Genomic DNA, 22,251 nt, shown 5'->3' with positions numbered 1-22,251 from the left:
TCGCAGATGATGCTGATTAGAAGATTCTAACAGTCACTCAAAGTCAAGAACTGGCATCGAGCATCCTTCTCTACTTGGGCTTCCACATCAAGTGTCAAGATGACACTAAAGTTTTAACAATAGACCCTGACATAACTAAATTGAGATGGGTCAGGAAATTATTTGCTTATACCATGGGGAATCTTTACTGACACTGGACTGGACTGCTCCAAGAACAAAAAAGAAAAGCTTACCCCATGGTTGCTCATGACTGCACCTTGCGCATAGGATGCTCACTGAGAGACAAAGGCACACACAGGGGAGGAGAGTGCCGTCCAGACAGAATTAGGGGAGTCTAGGGCAAGTGGGTGTGTTCGGGGGCCACAGGCCATATGGCCAGCCCAAAAGGAAACATGAAGCTTTGGTAAATTTACTGAGATGAGATTCTTCATTGATGTTCCCCGTCATTCTGAGAGCAGTGGTTATGGCAGAGCAAGCAGGGCCAGGACAAGAGGAGGCAGGCAAGGCACCTGTCTTAGGCACAACATTGAGCTGAGTGCCAAAAAAATAGTTTATACAAATAATTCATATTTAAATTTTTAATTAAAAAAAAATTTTTTTTTAACGTTTATTTATTTTTGAGACAGAGAGAGACAGCATGAACAGGGGAGGGTCAGAGAGAGGGAGACACAGAATCTGAAACAGGCTGGTAATAAATTAATTCCACTAATTTTGATTTTTTAACTAATTGCATTAAGAGGTTCTTTATCTTGCCTGCTGAGTTCTTGGGGGCCCCTTAGAGTTTGTGTCTGGGGTGAGTGCCTTGCTCTCCTCACCCTGCTGCCCAGCCCTTAGCGAGCATGCACAATGGCTGTGCTCTGTGCAGGGCTTGCTGAACGCAGGAGAGGACGAAAAGAGTCCCTTCCTGCTGCTCTTCTCTACCTCCATCTGCTCTGCTTTTGGGGCTGAGCCCAGTGGCGCTAGCACTTTGATTTCAGCACTAATTATGTGCTGCAAGGCACAGGGCTTCCTTCTTGGAGCCAGACGGGTCTCAGCAGTCAGCGGCTCTGGCTCTTCCCTCCAACGTCCAAGCCTCCCCTGGAGCGGAGCACAGCCCTGCACCCAGCTAAGCCAGCACCGGCTGGCCAAGTGAGGACAGCCCTATCCCTTTACCTCTCCTCCTCCCTCCTTCTCTTCCCTGACCGGTATGAAATCACAGACCCTTCCCGAAGAGCAGGCTCCCTATCCACTTTAGTGCTGGGGGTGGGAGTACACAGGGCAGCCTTCACCTTGAGTGAAGGCTGAAGCACGTGACCAACACGTTCGGCTGAGCATTCTCATTTCTGAGCACCTAGAGTGACCAGAGAGCTGTCTTTTATTTAAGAGTCAGCAGAGAAGTCAGGGGTCTGCCCAATTTCCCCTCCAAGGCCAAGGACAATTTCCCCTAAAAGAATACATTTAAAAGGACAATGGGAGAGAAAACCAAGTTTTTCTGAGCACATCCCATGTGTCAGCAGTAAACAAAAGGTTTCAATATAATGGTGTTAAGAGCTAAATACTAAAAATAAGTACATTAAAAAGTAGTTCTCAGGGCACCGGGGTGGCTCAGTTGGTTAAGGGTCTGACTCTTGGTTTCGGTTCAGGTCATGATCTCGCAGTTTCATAAGTTCGAGCCCTGCTTGCTGTGGGCAAAGCGCTATCCTGGAACTCCCAAGTATTTCTATCATGTAATCTGTGACCTGCGGGGCTGGCACCCCAAGGAAAGAAGACCACCACAGACAGGAATAGCTCTGACACCGGCTTGACCCCGACAGCTGTCCATCAGGGGACACACCTGCTGCTGAGGAAAGCGCTGGCAGCAAGTTTGCACTCTGACAGGGCGTGGAGTGCAGCCAGGGAAAGGGCTCATGCTTCTTTCAGCTATTTATTGGGACACAATTTATTTTTAAATCCAAATGACACAGAATGTGGGGAGGAATCACAAGGGGAAGAATTGAAACCGATGGAGTCACTGTCTTCCTACAAGAATGTGGCCAAGTCTCTTAACCAATATTCATCCAGTAGAAGCCAGAAAGAGGCTTGTTCTCCAGTTATCTTGGCCTGACCCCACCCAGCCACTCTTTCCAGAACCCCTCCCTTCTGAAGGCATCCCTCTTACGCTGATGCCCCATGACCAACACAAGAGGATGTGAGTAGGACATCCCCAGAATTCTGAGTGAATTCAAAAAGAATCTAAAGGCAATTATAAAAGTTCCTATCTGAGAACCCCAGACGTTCTGTTCTGGAAATGCCTGACTGGCGATTTATATGAAAGTGCATCTGTTGTATTGCACTCTGTAAGAAAAAAAGAAAGAGCTGGAGGGATGGGTCAGCCTGAAGTCCTCAAAAAGGAGGGTAAAGCGCCAGCTCTGTGCAGGGAGAAGGTGCCTTAATCAGCCAACAGGAGGAGTGTGGTGGTTTTGGCAGGTAGAACCGCATAATAAAGCTCACCAGTTGGCTTCCAGGACAGAAACCACAGGCCTTTTATATTAGTTTCCTGTGGCTGCCATAACAAATGGCCACAAACTAGGTGGCTTAACAACGCCTTCTCGCATTCTGGCACAGCTTAGAGGCTACAAGTCAGAAATCCAAGTGTTAGCAGGGCTGTTTTCCCCCCAGGGGAGGCTCCTGCCTTTCTCTTCCCCTTTCTGATGGTTTTAGGTATTCCCTGGCTTGTAGCTGCGTCCTTCCCATCTGCGTCTGATTCTTCTCCGTCTCTCTGTGTGACCTCTCCTCTTCTTATCAAGACACAAACTTTAGGGGGCGCTTAGGTGGCTCAGTCAGTTAAGCAGCCAACTTAGGCTCAGGTCATGATCTCAGTTTGTGGGTTCGAGCTCCATGTTGGGTCCCAACAGCTCAGAGCCTGGAGCCTGCTTCAGATTGTGTGTCTCCCTGTCTCTCTCTGCCCTTCCCCCACTTGTGTGTGTGCGTGTGTGTGCATGCTCTCTCTCTCTCTCTCTCTCTCTCTCTCAAAAATAAATAAATAAACTTAAAAACAAAAAGACACAAACTTTGAATTTAGGGCCTATTCTAATCCAGTATGACCTCATTTTAACTTAACTAATCACATCTGGAAAGACTCCTTTTCCCAACAAGGTCATGTCCTGAGGTTTTGGGTGGACAGGAATTTATTTGCCCTGATTCTACATTCACAGACCAACGTTCTGATTTTATTTTCTAGAGCTGACCGCATGGGTCCACCACTTGGTAGTTATGTTTCCTGAAACAAAAATTAAGTACCATTCTGGCTTTATTCCCTAGATGCATTTTACTCCAGATTCTCTGGAGTTTCTCAAATGGAAACTTTTACCCACTGCATATGTTTATTCCCCTGGTGGCATTAACAAGAGCATCTTGAAGACAAGTATGACATGTATCCTAGCACCCAGCTCAGCGCTGGGTACACAGTAGTTGCTCAATGACTTTGTGGAATAAATAAGATATAATAGTTAAGATTTGGGTGGCTCAGTCGGTTAAGCGGCTGACTCTTGATTTCAGCTCAGGATATAATCTCGCAGTTCGTGGGCTCGAGCCCTGCGTTGGGCTCTGTGCTCACAGTGTAGAGTCTGCGTCGGATCCTCTGTCTCCCTCTGTCTCCATCTCCCCCATTCATGCTCTCTCTCACTCCCTCAAAAATAAATAAATGTTAAAAAAATAATAACAGTTAACATTTTCCTGAGCACTGTGTTCAAAGGTAACACACACGAATGACCAGGTTTGATTATAACAGCAGCAATTTGACATAAGTATTACTTTCCAAATCATTCTGAAAATAGCGACAGTGAAACTTATAATGCTGAGGGTCTTGCCAACAGAGCTCAAGTCTCAAGTCCAGGAGTGACTAACTAGGTTAGTATAGGACAAGTGCTCACAACCTAAGCAAGTCTGCTCACATGGACAGAATTCATTTCTAAAACAGAGGGCCGAAGTCTGAGCCCTTGACCCTGGGGATCCCACAGGGAAACAGCACTCATTAGGCCACCAGAGACCAAGTTCTGTTTAATCTCACTTTCATCTCACCAAAACTACTCACTTTCTGAGGCTGAGTGGGTTAGGAACAGTCTCTGAATTTCCTTCCCCTCAACATTTCTCTGTAGGTTCTCTTCAATTTGCCTTTTTTTTTCCCCACAAGAAAAAATCCTCCTCTTCTCTATGTCTCTTGATTCTTTATACCTCCTCAATCTTGCTCCATTGAATTACCCCCTTTTCTCTCTACCTTCAGTTTCTCCCTCCCTCCGGTCCACAAACATGCTCAAATCTTCCCACCCTAAAAAAACAAAACAAAACAAAACAAAACACAAAACTCTTTCCTTGATTCTGCTCCTCTCTCAAGACGCCATTGCTTTTTCTCTTTTCGTGACAGGAAAGTGTCTGTAGCTGCTATAAAGGCAGGAGGCAGCCCAGTCTGAGACATCATCTGTGTGGTGGGAGAAGGGACCTGGCAAAAGGAGCCCAGAGAGGGAACACCCAGAGGGCAAGGACATTCATTTACCCCCTACCTTCTCACTCCACCCATCTTTGGCTTTGACCCTGACCTCTTTTTATACTCTTCCTCAGCGTGTGGAGGGCATCCTACAAGGTAACATTTACCACCCACTCACTCCTTTAGAGTCTGACCTCTGCCCACACCAATCTTTCATTGGTGTCATTAGTAGTCTCATAAACATCACCACAGGCTCATTGGAACCATTATGCTGCACTGCTTCTCCAAGTAATTCATGGTTTGGTAGGGAAGAGACACTGCATTGGTTGGGAGTTCACATCATTTCAAGTCATAGAGTATTCAATTGAACAGTGTCTTCACTATAATAACATTTATTATCTACTCAACAAGTCCAGAGGTAGACTGTTTAGGGTTTGCTTACCAGTTCAGCAATGTCATCAAGGACCCAGGCACTTTCAAGCCTCTTCAATATATTGATATTTTGTTCTCATGCTTGTTTGCTACTAGTCACAAGATAGCTGCAGTTGCTCCGAATATAATCCTCTCATACTGTATTCAAAAGCAGGAGGCAGCAAGGAAGGAAGTTAGCAGAAAAAGAACGTTCCTTTCACCAGGAAGAAAAACATCTTAATTATCCAGAACTAAGACATGGCTACTGGTCTCAGCTTCACTTTTTGCTCTGGTTTCTGAAACATGACCATTTGTCCTTCAGACAAACTGAAAAGGTCTTCTGTGTATCCACTACATCTTTTGTGTACCTTGATTACAGAACTTAATGCTTTCACATCTTTGTTGAAGTGCCTTTCTTCTTCAATAAACCTCACTTTCCACCCCCAGGTTCCAATACCTCATACGTACTTATCTCATATATTTTTCAATGAAGGAGGGAAGGAAGGAAGGAAGGAAGGAAGGAAGGAAGGAAGGAAGGAAGGAAGGAAGGAAGAAAAACTCTACCCAAGTCCTGGTCTTTTCCTTTTCTGCCCAGACTTTTTCTACTGGTGATGTCAGCCACAGTGTCAGCCCTGATATGTCTCCCAGGCAGGAGTCTTGCATTTTCAACTCCTGCTGGGACTGGGAATCTCAATGTCAACCACATAAGATGGAACTTGGCATTTTCCACCAAAAATAAATTTTCTGAAATGGGGATAATATTTTTGGAAATATGTCAGTTGCTTTTCTCTATTACAATCCTGTGTGCAGTTTCTGAGCATCCGTTTGCCTCCGGGGAGGTTAGGATTGTTGTAGCAGGAATGTAAAGAGGAAGATAATATTCCATTTTCCCCGTCCAGAGTGGGCTTTCAAAAACAATTGTTTATTATGGAAAATTCCAAACATCTGCAAAAGTAAGCAGAAGAGTATAATGATTCTTTGTGTACTCATCACTCAGTATCAACAGTTATCAACCCAAGATCAATCATGTTTCAACTATATCCCACCTACAGCCCCCCAAATCATTAAATATCCAACCAGTATTCAAATTGTCCTGATTGCCCTTAATTGTTTTACAGTTTGGCTGATGATCCAATTAAGATCCACATATTGCAATTTGTTCATAAGTTTCCCATTTAAAAAAAAAATCTATTGGTTCCCTCTCCTCACATTTTTTCCCCTTGTAGTTTATTTGTTGAAGAAACCTAAAGTCTCTGGTTTTACTGGTCATACCTTGAAGGGGTGATTTAACATGCTCCTGGGTCTTCTGTATTCCTCCAAGCTTGTGGTTAAATTTGGGGCTTATTCAGATTCAGACTGGACTTTCTGGCAAAGAGGCATACTCTGCTAGTGATGTGAGCAGGTGTTGGTGATCACCACCTAGAGCAATTAATTAGGTGTTGCAAAATTATGACATTCTTGTACTCCTTCTTCATTTATTAGCTACATTACTTCTTTAAAGAAAAATGTCCCCTCATCAATTATTTGCTTATCATTAGGTACAACTTGATTAGGAAAGGCTGGATAAATGAACTCTCTCCTGGTTCCTTTTAGCAGGACATTTTATTCCAATGTCACAATATGGGTGCAAGGTGTACCTGCTTTTCATGGAATGATCATTGTTTCTAGATCTTTTCAGTGGACAGAATTAAGAAATAGATTCTACAAAGGGATGCCTGGGTGGCCCTGTCGGTTAAGTGACTGACTTTGGCTCAGGTCATGATCTCAAGGTTTTGTGAGTTCAAGCCTCACATCAGGCTTTGTGATGACAGTGCAGAACCTGCTTGGGATTCTCTCCTTCTCCCTCTCTCTCTGCCCCTCCCCCACTCTCACTCTCTCAAAATACATAAACTTAAAAAAAAAGAAATAGATTCTAAAAAGATAAAACATACAACGAATTCATATTTATACTGTAAAATTAAATTCAGGAGCGCACTGGGGAGCCTGGGTGGCTTATTTGGTTAAGTGTCTGACTCTAGCTCAGGTCATGATCTCATGGTTCATGAGTTTGAGCCCCACATTGGGCTCTGCACTGACAGCATGGAGACTGCTTGGGACTCTCTGTCTCCCCCTCTCTCTGCTCCTCCTTCACTCACTCTCCCTCTCTCTCAAAATGAATAAGTAAACTTAAAAAAAAAATTAAAAAATATTCAGCAGCACATTTTTTTTTTTACTTAACATTGTTTTGTATTCTTACATCTGTATCTCTTTCCTCCCCTCCCCCCAATGATACCACTATAATTACTGGTTTGCTTCATCTTGTAATCCACATATAACAATCTCAAAATAATACCAACACCATTGTCAACAATATGATTACTGAAAACAGGTTGCGTTTGTGTTTTTTGTGGTTTTGGTTGGGGGGGGGGTACTTCTCTCTGTCTCACTATGGATGCACAGTCAAATTACTCTGAATTAAAGCCCCTTGAAATACCTGACTTCTGTGCATTATGGGGCCAACTCAACACACTGTTAGATCCATTTGTTTAGCTGCTTTCAATTTTTAGGAATTTTTTTCCTTTGTAAATTTAACTTTTTTATAATTGTACAAAATAGTTAACTTGTTTCAAAATCAAATCTACCAGACAAGGTACAGTCTGAGAAGTCTCCCTTCTATACCTATTTTCTCAACCCTATGCTACCCTTTTTTTCCCTATGGGTAACATTTCTCCCCCTTCTCTATGGTTTATTTTTCCATTTTTAATAATAAAAGTTTATATATACCTATATATGTGTATGCATGTATATATATTCATATTCCTCCCCTTTATCACCGAAATGGTATATTAACAGTTCTTCACTTATACTTTCCACTGATCAATATAATCCAAAAATAACAATGCAGTACTAGTGTATGGAAATATTTACTGTTCCTTTCACTTTCCGTGAAATACCTCTCCATTTTGAAAATGTGAGTAATTCAACCAGACCCCTATTGATGGACAGTTGGTTTGTTGCCAATCTCTTGTTAATCGGTGGTGCAAGAGCAGCCTCCCTTGTGCATGTATCTTTTCCTATTTTTGCTACACTGTCTTTGGGATAGACACCTAAAAGTGGGAAATTCAGGTCAGTGCATAAATGCATATGTAATTATGCTAGATATTGCCAAATTTCCCTCCATAGGAATTATGCCATTTTGCACTCCCACTAGCAGTGTATAAGAATTCCCATTTTCCCACAGCTTGGCCAATAGGATATATTGTCAGAGGGGTGCCTGGGTAGCTCAGTCAGTTAAGCGTTGGACTTTGACTCAGGTCATGATCTCGCTGTTCATTGGTTCTAGCCCCACAACAGGCTCTGTGCTGACAGCTCAGAGCCTGAAGCCTGCTTCCGACTCTGTGTCTCCCTCTCTCTGCCTCTCCCCCACTCACACACTCTGTCTCTCAAAAATGAATAAAGGTTAAAAAATTTTTTTAATAAAAAAATATGTTGTCAGACATTTTGGCTTTTGTCAATCTGCTGTGTGAGAGACGTGGTATCCCGATGAGTTTTAATCGCAGGCGAGGTTGAGAAGACGATTAAAGGCCATTTGGATTTCATTTTCTGTGACTTGTCTATTCATTTCTCTAGTCTGTGTTTCTATAGATTTGTGGTCTTTTTCTTCTTTAATTTAGAAACTATTTATATATTAAGAAAAAATTCTTTTGTCTGTAATTTTTCCCCAGGCTGTTATACTTTGCTTATGGTATTTTTTGCCATGCAAACTTTTTTTTTTTTTGGTAGTCACATTTGTTAATCTCTTTTCTCATTGCTTCTGGACTTAAAGCCTTAGGGAAGTCTGCACACATTACACAAGAATTCGCCTATGTTTTCTTCTAGCAGTGGTAGAGTTCAATTTTTCACACTGAAGTCTCTGATCCACTTGGAATTCATATGTACCATGTGAAGAATGAATCTTATTTTATCTTTTTCCACATGGCTATCCTTATCCTAAAACCACCTATTAAAATGCCTGTCTTTCCCCCACTGATTTGAAATGTTCCTTTATTAGATGCTAAGTTTCCATATGCAATTGGATCTTTCTCTAGATTTTCTAGTCTGTTCCTTGGTCTGTGTGTCTATTTATTTCCCAATACCACACTGATTTATTTATGGGGATTTTATAGCATTTTCCTGTTTTCCCCACCCCCATTGTTCTTTTTCAGGGGCTTCCTGGCTATCCTTGCATTTTTTGTTCTTTTAAGTAAACAAACCATTCTTTCTATAATTTATATGATGATACAATTTATAATCAACTTTACTTCCATGAGATCATCATGACCTCTGACAATCCAGCCAATTCCATCATCCTGTATCTTAGATGCCTCTTGGAGACAAGGCAGTAGGGAGTGGAAGGTGGAAACGGAGCATTTGCTCAAGAAATCAAATCATCCACAAGGGACTGACATGCTATTCTTTGGCAATCTTAAAGCGCAGGCATACTTTCCTGTTACCCAGAAGGCAATGTCTCAAGTGAAAATTCAAATTGGTTATGGAGAAATAACGAAGATATGTTTTGTTTACATATCAGCACAGGCTTGTGATACATATGCTGCTCAGGAGGGTGATGCTGCCCTTCTTTCTCTTGACTTTCTTATTTCTCTCTTTTTTTTTTTTTAACTTTAGGGAGGAGGGAAGGGCAGAGAGAGAGAATCTTAAGCAGGCTTCATGCTCTGTGAGGAACCTGACACAAGGCTCAATCCCATGACCCTGGGATCATGCCCTGAGTTGAAATGGTGTCCCTTCTTGGTTCTCTCACCAGCATAATCATTCACATCTGGATGGACACCTCAGGCTGATCTGTGTGCCTCTCCTCACACTCCCCAACCGATTGGCCACCAAGACCTATAGTTTCTGCCTTCACAAAGTTTCACAAATATTTTCCAGGATAATAGATCAGCAGGACCTCAAGGCTCTTCAACATGTTGTCCCACTGGCACCCAGATGTAATTTTCAAAAGAAACACATTCTTTCCAGGGCAACTCCATGTATACACATACATGTGTTCTTCTAACCAACTTTAACGAACAAAGTACACCAAACTCCTATCATGTTCACTAAGCAGCATAAATGTTGATGTTGTTCCTTATATGATTTAAAAAAAATTTTTTTTAACGTTTATTTATTTTTGAGACAGAGAGAGACAGAGCATGAATGGGGTAGGGGCAGAGAGAGGGAGACAGAATCCGAAACAGGCTCCAGGCTCTGAGCTGTCAGCACAGAGCCCGATGCGGGGCTCGAACTCACGGACTGTGAGATCATGACCTGAGCCGAAGTCGGCCGCTTAACCGACTGAGCCACCCAGGCGCCCCCCTTGTATGATTTTAAAACAAGTCTCCAGACTGGGGCCAGTCACAATTAAAAATCCATTTTCTGTGGGCTGTGGATAGATCTCCCTTTAATAAATATCTGTACACACATTCAGATTAAAAATTAGTGTGTTTTATCAAGGAACATTTTTAGAATCTAAAAATACTATCAGATTCCACTCTTAGATGTATAGAAAGAGTAATAAGCACACTTATCCACCAAAAGACATGTATAAGAATGTTCATAGCAGCTTTAGCCAGAACTCCAAAGTGCAAACAACCCAAATGTCCATCAGCAAGAGAACGCACAAATCAATTGGGAGGGTTTTCCTTCAATAGAACGTTACACAGCAATAAAGAGATCGGACTACTGCTGAATGCATCAATATGGAGGACTTACAGATGTGAGCATAGGGGCAAAGGAGCAGACAACATAACAAGAGTACATATTACATAGTTCATAGTTCATTATATAGTCTGTATATATGAAGTTCAAGACTAGTAAAATGAACTTATGATGATAAAATTGGAATAATCGTTCTGAGAGGGAGTATAGTCTGGAAAGTGGCTCTGGGAAGTGAAAACTTTGGGGGTAGAGGGAGGTTGGAGATGTCTATATCTACATCTGGGTGGTGGTTATCTGAGTGTATAGCTATGCAAAATTTCACTGAGTTGTATATTTAACATTTATATCCTTTCCTTGATGTAGGTTATATTTTAATAAAAAAATAATAAATCTTAGAGAAACTCCCCTCCCATATCCCCAAAGATAGCAGACTTCTCTAAAATCCCTTGGTCCTCAAATATCCGGTACAAGAAAAACCATGTTCTTGCACACTACCAGGAGTCACAGATCCAAGTGTATGCTATGTAATTGGTGCTCCCTGGAGCACAAAATAGATGCACAGTTTACATTCCAGTCAAAATGGAATTTCTCAGCCTTTGATTTCCCATTTTCTCCAATCACCATATGAGTGAGTGAAACCTGGCTCAATTTATGAATCAGGAACATGATAAAGTGAGGTTGGAACTCCCATACAGGACAGTAGAAGTCCTCATTGCAAGCACAGAGCTTGCTTTAGAGGCCATTGTAAATTCCTTGAGGGTGGGGGATCGTTACCCTCTCCATTGTCTTGTCCTTTGAGCCTTTAGTACTGTGCCTTTTACTGAACAGAGCAGAAGATCAGAATAAATTAAATGGATGGATGGATGGAACCTTATATCCTCGGTACAACAGTTTAATTATCATTCCTAAATGCATGTTTTCTTTGTGGTAAGTCCTCCTCAAGGCTACATGATTATAACAAGCCTCCTTCATCTCTTCCCCTTCAATTCTATTGTGTCTTTGATGAAATATAATTATATCTAACTGGTATTTTTCTCAGTGTTCTTCCTTGTTGAAATACATCCTGTTCTCATGATTTGTGTCCCATGGTGAAATTTCCAGTGATAAGAGCTGGCATATAATCTTACATTTTCTTTCCATGGGAATTGGCAACATTAACAATTAGAGTCAAGTTAGTTTAAAATACACAAAATATGTGAATACTGGGATTTCTCACCAAAGGCTTAATGTAAAAATCAAACTGTTAAGCACTTCCACCAGAGAAAAGTAACTTTCTCATTAAAAGCCAGCCCTGCCAGCCTGGGACAAGGGCAAGTCAAGGCCCCTCCACCCAGAGAAGGGGTGTGGAATAACTGGGATTTCTTTCTAGATTGGTGAGGCTCACCTGGGGCTGTAGAAAGGAATTGTTTGGCCCAAGGCTACTGCTGTGTCTCTAGAGTTTGGTAGAACAGGAGTGTTTATGAAGACACCCTTCTGTTTCCACTTAAATGCTGCTGATGTCCTTAGGCTACAGGCTGAGGAAGAAAGAAGATCCATGGGTGCCTTCTCGTTGCCACTTTTTAGAACATCTAATACATTCTTTTCACTTTCTCCTACACCCATCCTTAACTCTCCAGAGAACTGGACTCCTACTGTATGTTGGATTAGACCCAGAACTTAACCGCAGCACATGGACATTTGGAGCAGGAGAATTCTTTGTTGCAGGGCTCTCCTGTGTTCAGTAGGGTATTTAGTAGCATCCCTGACCTCCACCCATTGAATGTCAGGAGCACCCCTCTTCCCAGTGTGACAACCAAAATGTCTTCAAACACTGCCAAGTGTCCAATGGAAGACAGAATGTCCCCTGGTTAAGAACCACTGAATTAAACTAATCAGATATGACAGTCAGTACTCAAAACCCAAGGACCCAGCTCCCACTTGTCTCTACCCCATACAACCTCCAACACTCCCCTACTGATAAGCAGCTGAGAAGGGAACAGTAATATATTAACTCCATGACTCTATGATAACCGCTGGGTGCAGTGTGTGTAGAAGCTATCAGATATAAGAAAGGAAGGTAACAAAATGCAAATTTTATGCTAATATTTTGGTGTCCAGGACATCTTCTGCCTGGAGGCAGGCCACAGAGAACTCACAAAGGATTGCAGAGTTGGTGAGATCAAGGAGTATGTTTAACAAAACCTTCTGAATCAAATCAAAGAGTTGTAACATCTCCTTTGTGGTTACTGTTTTATAGAAAGAAAGAGGAACCTGGAAGTTCCTTAGTTAAATGTTTTCTGTGATTCAATTCTTGGATCTCAAAGACTACCCGGTGTTTCTGCAGTGCCTGCACAGCCAAAGAACCATAGTGGGGTGTGGTAGCAGTGAGCAAGGCACATGCGGGCTGGAAGATGGTCCCTAGTCCTGTATTGATTGCACACTTCTTTGGCCCATTATGACATACTTTCACTACTGCTTTTTGTCTGTGAGTCTCATCTTGCCACACTGCCTGCGTGGTGACTTGATTTTGTCTGACACCATATCCTTTCTCTTCTCACAAAGGATCCTACCTAAGTTCCTTAGCTACAGAGGGAACACAGAATCCACGTTGAGTCCATCAGAATACTTCATCTCTGGCCACAGTGACCAGTGACCAAAATTCTTTTTTGAGATTTTTTTTTTTAGTCATTGCATGAATTTTTTATTGATTGGATTTCTTTTGTCTCTTTAAAAAAAATTTTTTTTTTAAATTTACATCCAAATTAGTTAGCATATAGGGCAACAATGATTTCAGGAGTAGATTCCTTAGTGCCCCTTACCCATTTAGCCCATCCCCCCTCCTACCACCCTTCCAGTAACCCTCAGTTTGTTCTCCATATTTAAGAGTCTCTTATGTTTTGTCCCCCTCACTGTTTTTATATTATTTTTGTTTCCTTTCCCTTATATTCACCTGTTTTGTCTCTTAAAGACTTCATATGAATGAAGTCATATGATTTTTGTCTTTCTCTGACTAATTTCACTTAGCATAATACCAACCAGTTCCATCCACGTGGTTGCAAATGACAAGATTTCATTCTTTTTGATTGCCAAGTAATACTCCATTGTATGTATATGTGTGTGTGTGTGTGTGTGTGTGTGTGTGTGTGTGTGTGTATATATACACACACACACCACATCTTCTTTATCCATTCATCCATCGATAGACATTTGGACTCTTTCCATACTTTGGCTATTGTTGATAGTGCTGCTATAAACATTGGGGTGCATGTGTCCCTTTGAAACAACACACCTGTATCCCGTGGATAAACGCCTAGTAGTGCAATTGCTGGGTCGTAGGGTAGTTCTATTTTTAGTTTTCTGAGGAACCTCCATATTGTTTTCCAGAGTGGCTGCACCAACTTGCATTCCCACCTTTTATTTTTTTTTCCATTGAGGCATTTTATTTTCACATACGTACCACATCCCTAGAAAAAAGAATCCCAGGATTTTCCCTCCTGTGCATTCTTGTCTCACCTCCCGACGGTCCATGATCCCTTCTAAGGCCACTAGCACAATGAAACCAAACCAGTGGGATGGGAGCAGATCACTCTGCCACCTCGCTAGATTTTGAGCCATATATCAAATCTGGGGCCACCACTCCATACCTGTTTAACCTGTGTGTGAGATTCCCTAGCCCTGCGATCATCCCCAATGACTTCCCTAGCCCTGCGATCATCAATGATTTCAAATTTGCCAATGTAACCATGTTTCATCATCACAGCTAGAAACTTGACGATGACCTTGGAGTATGGCCCAATAACAACCTGGCATTTGCCTTTCTTCAGCACTGTCAATGCTCTTGAGAGCATCCACCATTCATGAGCCCCATTATGGCAACATAGAAAAAGGGAGGAAAGAGCTTTTTTGACATTTTCAAAGTTGAGAGAAAAGCTCCCTTACCTCTGTGGTCAGGGACTAGGTGAAAGGCTTATGTGCTGCTGGATGTACCAGGTGCCATGTGGAGAAACCCATCTACACCAGGGCATACTAAAACACTACCCAGAGGAAGGAATCCCTGGTGACTTTGAGTCCCTAGTTCTGGTCTTCATGGTGCTCAGAGTCCTGGTTCCCAGCCTTCCTGAGCCTGTACATTTACATCCTCATTTGACTGTATAAACTCCCCTAGAATGACTCCATTAAGTGCCCCTCCAGCTTTTTATTCTAAGCAAATGTGATTTGGAGCTTTGTCCATTGTAACAAGAAAGTGCTGGCAATAACAGACTGTAATCTTCATCAAAGACAGGACTCTATCTTACCATTTTTGTGTATTACACACAAATGATGACCCCAAAACCAGTTTTCAAAAGATTCTTTTTGATTCATTCTGAATACTGAAGTCTGAATAGCAGCAATGTTTAAATAGGGTCTTCACATTGCTGGATAAGCCAGACATTTTCCTGCTTTACTCTCTGTAAACCTACATGCCTTTGTCATGACCGAGAGGGACTGTGCTGACATAAACAATGTTCACATTTAAGGACGACCTGTCTGTGACATGATTCCCCACTCATCTCCAAGGTGATTTGGCTGGTATCCCTGGGACATGGTGTCTTTCCTCCTTCATGAGTGTCACTTATGAGGCTGTTTAGTCTAAGAGGATAATCTTCTAAGCATGGAAGATTGATTGTTCTATCATGGTTATATTTGTCTAGAGCAACTTGCTAGAGCCTATATTCAATGGATAGTATTATCTTTTTAACACCTATATTGGTATTTAATCAGCAGTGCATAAATATATATTTAATATTATTATGTATATATAATATATATATAAACATATGTATAATTATGTCAGTAGATGGGATATGGAAATTGAGAATTCATTCCATGATCCTCAAATTCCAATTATTTGAATGTTTGTTATATCACTCCTGGGGGTCAAAAAATATGGGAATTGTGGGAGGAGGTCTCTCTGGTCTGATCTCCTCATCTCTTGAAAGCCTACTGATGTGGCTCCTCCAGGCAGACCCTTTCCTCCAATGTTGTAAGCTCTACTTCTAGATCTGTAGGGACAAACATCTCAATGTTCTCAGTCTCATTCTCAGTGGTCAGTTGGGTCCTCTGCATATTTCCAAAATCCACAACTCACAAAAAATAAAAAATATATTAATCATGAGGAGGAAGAACAACCACAGTTTTTGCTTCTGTGAGCTGCCATCTTTGTTTTTCTGACATGCACGTCTTACTTTCTTCTTGCTCAATGCAAAGGGCAAGCAATTCTAATGTCTGTGTCTCTGAACTAGAATCAAATGATAAATTGTTGTCAACAGCTGCAAGGAAAAAAAGTAACACCTTGAGTGCCCATATTATCATGCCTTTTTACTCCTTTAATAAACCAAAGTACAATTGCTGTCATTTGGAAAAAGATGGGTGTGTTTTAAGAAGCACCCAAGAACTCACCCAAACTTCTACTGTTTAAAACCTGATCAAGGGGCACCTGGGTGCCTCAGTTAAGTGTCCAACTCTTGATTTCAACTCGGGTCACGATCTCACAGTTCATGGGATTGAACCCTGTTTCAGGTTCCATGCTTATCTTTTTCTCTCTGCCCCTCCATTGCTCTCTGTCTCTCTCTCTCTCAAAATAAAAAATCAATAAACTTAAAAAAAAAAACCTGATTGAGAATTTAGTTCATTCTGACTTTTGGCTCAAAAAGACATTCCTGTAGTTTTGAGAGGGAAACAGCTTGCCACGTGGATAAGATGACTGTTCCATAAGATGGGGGATTGGATAAGAGCCAATGAGGAATGCATAGAGACAGAAGGAGAATAAAAGAAAAAAAAAATAAGAAAGAAGAGTGAAGGTAAAGGGAGTAGATGAAATATCATCAAAACACAGAAGATTTCTGTTTCAAAGAAATATTCATCTTCTCTCCTCCATAAAGTTCCCATTAAAGAGTTTTAAAAACTGCAATCTCATAAATTTTCATAATCATGAAGTTTAGAAGCTCCACAGCCCAGCATGGCTACTATCAAGACCCAAACAAACAGAAAATAACAAATGGTGAGGATGCAGAGAAAGTAGAACCTTTGTGCACTGCAAGTGGGAATGTAAAATGGCACAACAACTATGGAAAACAGCATGATGTTTCTTCAAAAAAATAAAAAATAAAAAGTAGAATTACCATATGATCCAGGATTTCCACTTCTGGGTATATGCCCAAAATAATTGAAAGCTGAGATTCAAAGAGATATTTGTACACCCATGTTCACAGCAACATTATTCACAAAAGGTGGAAGCAACTCAAGTGGCCATCAATAGATGAATGGGTAAACAAAATGACACACACACACACACACACACACACACACACACACACACACACTGGAATATCACACAGCCTTAAAAAGGAAATTCTGACACATGTTACAACATAGATGAGCCCTGAGAACACTGTGTTAAGTGAAATAAGCTAGTCATGAAGACAAATACAAATATAGGAGTATGCTTCCACCTATGTAAAGTCCCTAGAATAATCAGATTCAGAGACAGAAAGTAGAATGCTTGGTTGCCAGGGGCTGGGAGGAGGGGACAATGGGGGTTATTGTTTAATGGGTATAGAATTTCAGTTTTGCAAGATTAAAAGAGTTCTGGGGATGGATGGTGGTGATGGTTGCATAACAATGTCAATGTACTTAACACTACCAAACTGTATGCTTGGTACATACATGGGGGACCATATATGGGGGGGGGGGGGTTGCTGTGTGGCTCAGTTGGTTAAGCATCCAACTTCAGCTCAGGTCATAATCTCATGGTTCGTGAGTTCAAGCCCCATATTGGGCTCTGTGCTGACAGCTCGGAGACTGGAGCCTGCTTCAGATTCGGTGTCTCTGGTCCTTCCCTGCTCATGCTCTCTCTCTCTCTCTCTCTCTCTCTCACTGTCTCTCAAAAATAATAAAAATAAACATTAAAAAAAAAAGCCCATAGCCCAAGAGTCACATTTTTCTCCTGGAGTCCAACATCCCACCCTGCTGATCTCCATGCATCGCTGTGGAATGCGGTGGGTAACCTGGGACCTTGTTGGAAATGTGTACATTCGGTCCCACCTCAGACCTCCTGAATCAGAAACTCTGGGCTCTGGAATTACAGTTTTATCAATCCTACCAGGTTATTCAAATGCCCCTCAAGTCTAAAAACCACTGCACTAAGGTAATTGACATGGAGACAGAAGAGATATGTTTTGAAGACAGAGAAAATATGACTTTGTGGGGGATTGGATACAGAGTGGAGAGAGAGAGGTATCAGTAGGTAAAGGTTGAATGGATACCTGTTGGATGAATGGATGTTTTCTTAAAACTGTTCTGCTCTTGGGGCTCCTGGGTGGCTCAGTCAGTTAAGTTTCTGATTTTGGCCTCAGGTCATGATCTGGTGGTTGGTGAGTTCAAGCCCCACATTGGGCTCTGGGCTCTGGGCTGACAGCTCAGAGCCTGGATCCTGCTTTGGATTCTGTGTCTCCCTCTCTCTGCCCAATCTATTTCTTTGTCTCTGTCTCTCTGTCTCTCTCTCAAAAATAAATATTTAAAAAAAAAAAAACTGTTCTGCTCTTAATTTTATTTTGTTTTACTAGAGTGAGAAAGAAAAAATAAAAGCATGCTTTCTTAAAGCATTGGGTTGGAGAACAGGAAATAGGCCAGAATGGTTGACCTATAATCTTTAGAAATCCACGCAAGGTAGGTTTTACCCAAATGTGTACTTAACTGTACACATGGCAATTATGTAGCAGGTGAATGGTAGAGTCATAAAGCTTACCAGCTGGCCTGGTAAAGACACACACAAAACACACACACACACACACACACACACACACACACACACACACACAGAGTTGCAAGCATACCCTTCTACTTCCTTTTTGTACTGATGTCAGGGGGGGAATGATGTGGAACATGGCTCAACCCTGAGGGATATTCTGGGACAGGAGACTTTCAGTTTTAAAGCTGGGACAGTCCTGGGCAAATCAGATGGTTGGTCACCCTAGTTATAACACAGACTCATAGATTTTTCAAATTTAAAGGATTTAGAGTTTGGGGCACCTGGGTGGCTCAGTCGGTTGGGCGTCCGACTTCGGCTCAGGTCATGATCTCACAGTTCATGGGTTCGAGCCCTGTGTCGGGCTCTGTGCTGACAGCTCAGAGCCTGGAGCCTGTTTCGGATTCTGTGACTCCCTCTCTCTCTGCCCCTCCCCTGTTCACACTCTGTCTCTGTCTCAAGAATAAATAAGCATTAAAAAAATTTTTTTTAATAAATAAATAAATAAATAAATAAATAAAGGATTCAGAGTTTGACACTCTGGCTACAGAGTGGAATTACCTGGAGAGCTTAAAAAATATATGATTGCTGGGCTTCACGATAGACCAATTAAAATCAGCATCTCAAGGGTGTCTGGATGGCTCAGTGGAGCATGAGACTCTCCATCTAGGGGTTGTGAGTTCAAGCCCACGTTGGGTGTAGAGAATCCTTAAAAAATAAAATCTTTGGGGCATCTGGGTGGCTCAGTTGGTTGAGCAACCGACATTGGCTCAGGTCATGATCTCACAGTTTGTGAGTTCAAGCCCCACATCGGGCTTTCTGCTTTCAGTGCAGAGCCCACTTCAGATCTTCCACTCCCCTCTCTCTCTGTCCCTGCCCTGCTGACGCTCGCACTCTCAAAAATAAATTAAAACATTTAAAAATTTTTTCAATAAATAAATAAATAAATGAATAAATAATTTAAGAAATAAAATCGGTATCTCTGGGTGCAAAACCCAGGCATCAATATTTTTTAAAAGTTCCCCAAGGGAACAATGAGGACTGATCTAATCCAGCTTTTTTACTGCCAGATGAGGAATCTAACGCCAGTAAAAGTTATTTATCCAAGGTCACTCAATTAATTAGGGGCGAAACTCAGGGTTCCTGACTCTGAGGCTAGTGTTCTTCCCACACACCACCATCCTTTTATAGATAATTAAAGATTAATTACTTGCAACCAAGCCCCTGCCCAACCATGCTAATTAGGACAACACACATACCACCTGTCTGGCCCTCAATAAAACAGACCTTTGAGCTTCCAGCTGGGCGCACTCACGGTTGAAATCCAAGACTCTTTTCCTGCTCCCTTCCAACTGTCTTCTCTACCACCTGCTCTGTTCCTAAGTCCCTCTGACTCCTGAGGGATTCAAATTCAGCCCGGATTCCTTCCCCGGGGATCCCCGTTCCTCCTGTTTACAGATTTGGCCTCAACCATTTGACCACAGCACGCTCTCACTTCCGCTTCCGGCAGATGTGGTGGGCACACAGGATCGCTTACCTGGAAGCAGAAGCCCAGCCTGGCAGCGGCCTGCCTGACCAGCGTCCCACCAGGAGAGGCTAACGCGGAGCTCCCTTAATTACAGAACTTCTTTTGTAGAACAAGCTAGAGCCACAGCAGGCTGTGATGCAAACCCTCCTAGGCCGGGAAAGCCAGGCCGCCTGACTACTTGCTGTCTAGCACGAAACCAGCGCCCCTGCTGAAGATGAGTTCAGGATGAAATAAAATGCCTCGCAAAGGTTAGGGTCAGAAACCCAAGCCTCAGGCCTGGCCAGTCTGACCAGGAACGGCTGGACGGTTCCCCTGACCAGGAAAAAGTGCTGAAAAAAAGGTGGTGGTGACATGACTATGGTGAAGGAAAACGGCATCTTGCCAACAGGACACAGTAAAGTCTCAGAAAAGGAACGAGTGGAGAATGAAATTACAAGTGTTGAAGTAAGTTTCTAGGTTCAAGATGGAGCTGCTCCCGCCAGGGAGCCACAGCCCCAAGAGGAGACCTAGATGACTTTGGGGTCCCTGCAAATCCTCTGCTTGACCCCAGTCAGCCCTGCCCGCCCCCTTACCCCAAACAAGATATTTCCTTTTGTCTCCTCCTTGGTCTTCTTTCTTTACCCTGTAAAGACTTCCTGCCTTTTGTTCTGACCACTTGGTAAAGTGTGGAGGTTTGTGTCGCCCATACTGTCTTCTCTAATCCTCTTTGCAACAGAACAGGAGCAGTCCCCCTCCCTCCCTACAGGTGGCAGTCCTCCCGGGGATACGGGACCCTGGGGTCTCCTGGAGCTGGGCACCCCCCCTCAGCCCTCCTCCTTGCCTGATGGTTTCTTGTGGTTTGTCCCACTGTCATCAAGTGTTTCCTCCTGGTCCTTGTGGCGGCTTAACTTGGAGGACAATGCCAGTCCGTGGTCTGTGGCAGTAAACCTGGCTTCTCTTCAAAACCATGTGGGCCGCATTCTAGACTCACGGATCCAGAATTCCTGGGGAAAGCATCCAGGAATGTGTGTTTCTCAGAAGTTCCCCCAAATGATTGGGAAAGCACAGACAGATTTGGGAACCCCTGCCGTGTGTGGTAAGCGTAGCGGTGGTTTCTCCATGCAAGCCGTCCTTCCCACAGTGACCGCCAACGTTCCCGGCGGTGGGCGCTCCCAGCTTTCCCAAGCCTGGTTCCCGCGCAGTGGCGGGCATCAACTCCTTCCAGGCCTGGAGTCTGCGGCTACTGCAGGGGGCTTGCCCCAACTTGTTGGGAGCTGAGGATGCGTGGAGCTGTTAGACCAACACCCATTGCCTTCTGATGCGTAGTTTTGGATTTGGGCAGCCTGTGTTTATTTTAGTTTATTTTTTTAATTTAAAATTTAAGGAACGAATAGTCTCTAAAGCATACAACCTTTAAAAACGGAGACTGTTGACCTAAGACTGCAGTATGATCTACAGTCCACCAGGGGGCCCCCAAGTCCTGTACCGCATGTCCATCGTCGCAAGTCCTTTCTCTGGGTCCTATTCGCTGTTAACACCAATGCTGGAGAAATGCAAAGCCTTTCCAGGAGCCCCTTGGCTCAAGGCTGGGTCTCAGGAAATAATTTAACATGTATTTAATAAGCCATGAACTTCAAATCTCTGAGAGCGATGCCTATTGGGAGGACGTCACACACAAGAGAGCAGTGGAAGGAAAGCGGTCAACCCTTTTGTATTAAAGTGCTCTCTCTCCAGGCCTTTTGAGTTAATACGTTTCAAACCCAAAGAATTCTCTCTCTCTCTCTCTCTCTCAATAAATAAATAATAAATAAATAAGTTTTTAAAAAAGCTGATCAGTGGTGCTTGGCTGGCTCAGTTGGTAAAGCATGATGCAATGCTTGATCTCAAGGTTGCAAGTTGTAGAGATTACTTAAAGAAATAAAATTTTTTTTAATATATTTTATTTTTAAATTTTTTAAAAATGTTTACTTATTTTTGAGAGAGAGAGAGAGAGAGCGTGAGCAGGGAAGGAACAGAAAGAGAGGGAGACACAGAATCTGAAGCAGGCTTCAGACTCTGAGCTGTCAGCACAGAGCCGGACACGGGGCTCGAACTCACGAACTGTGAGATCATGACCTGAGCCGAAGTCTGATGCTTAACCATCTGAGCCACCCAGATACCATTAAAGAAATAAAATCTTTAAAAAAAAAAAAAAAATCTAAATAAATAAATAAATAAATACTGATTGTAACTTTTCAAATCTTCAGTTGAAAGCAATCTGCTTTCTCTCACCTTTAGTTTTGTTTTTGTGACTGCTGTGTGTACATGTCCTATGGAAGTGGTCTGGAGAGCATTCCAGAGCCTCACAGCGAGCCAGCTTACTCTTCACAGGTTGCACATTGGGTCAGTGATGGAGGAGCAGAGGTTTTGCTTGGGGTCCTAGAATGTAAACTTGTCCTCTGTTGATAATGGAGA

General features: G+C 42.6%; 1 long non-coding RNA gene across 1 annotated transcript; it reads right to left on the bottom strand.

Moving 5' to 3' along the window:
- Nucleotides 1-5,572: 5,572 nt before the first annotated feature.
- LOC109262257 (uncharacterized) lies at nucleotides 5,573-19,757 on the bottom strand. The gene is made up of 3 exons (XR_002077687.2): nucleotides 19,578-19,757; nucleotides 6,125-6,271; nucleotides 5,573-5,797 (listed from the first exon to the last, which is right to left on the bottom strand). It is a non-coding gene; the product is annotated as an uncharacterized LOC109262257 (long non-coding RNA).
- Between the last annotated feature and the right edge of the window lie 2,494 nt (nucleotides 19,758-22,251).

The sequence above is a fragment of the Panthera pardus genome, unplaced genomic scaffold (genome assembly GCF_024362965.1).
Source record: "Panthera pardus isolate Hobbes unplaced genomic scaffold, ASM2436296v1 HiC_scaffold_13, whole genome shotgun sequence".
Lineage (NCBI taxonomy): Eukaryota > Metazoa > Chordata > Mammalia > Carnivora > Felidae > Panthera > Panthera pardus.
The sequence above is the reverse complement of the archived record's forward strand: the minus strand, read 5'-3'. Positions and strand labels throughout refer to the sequence as shown.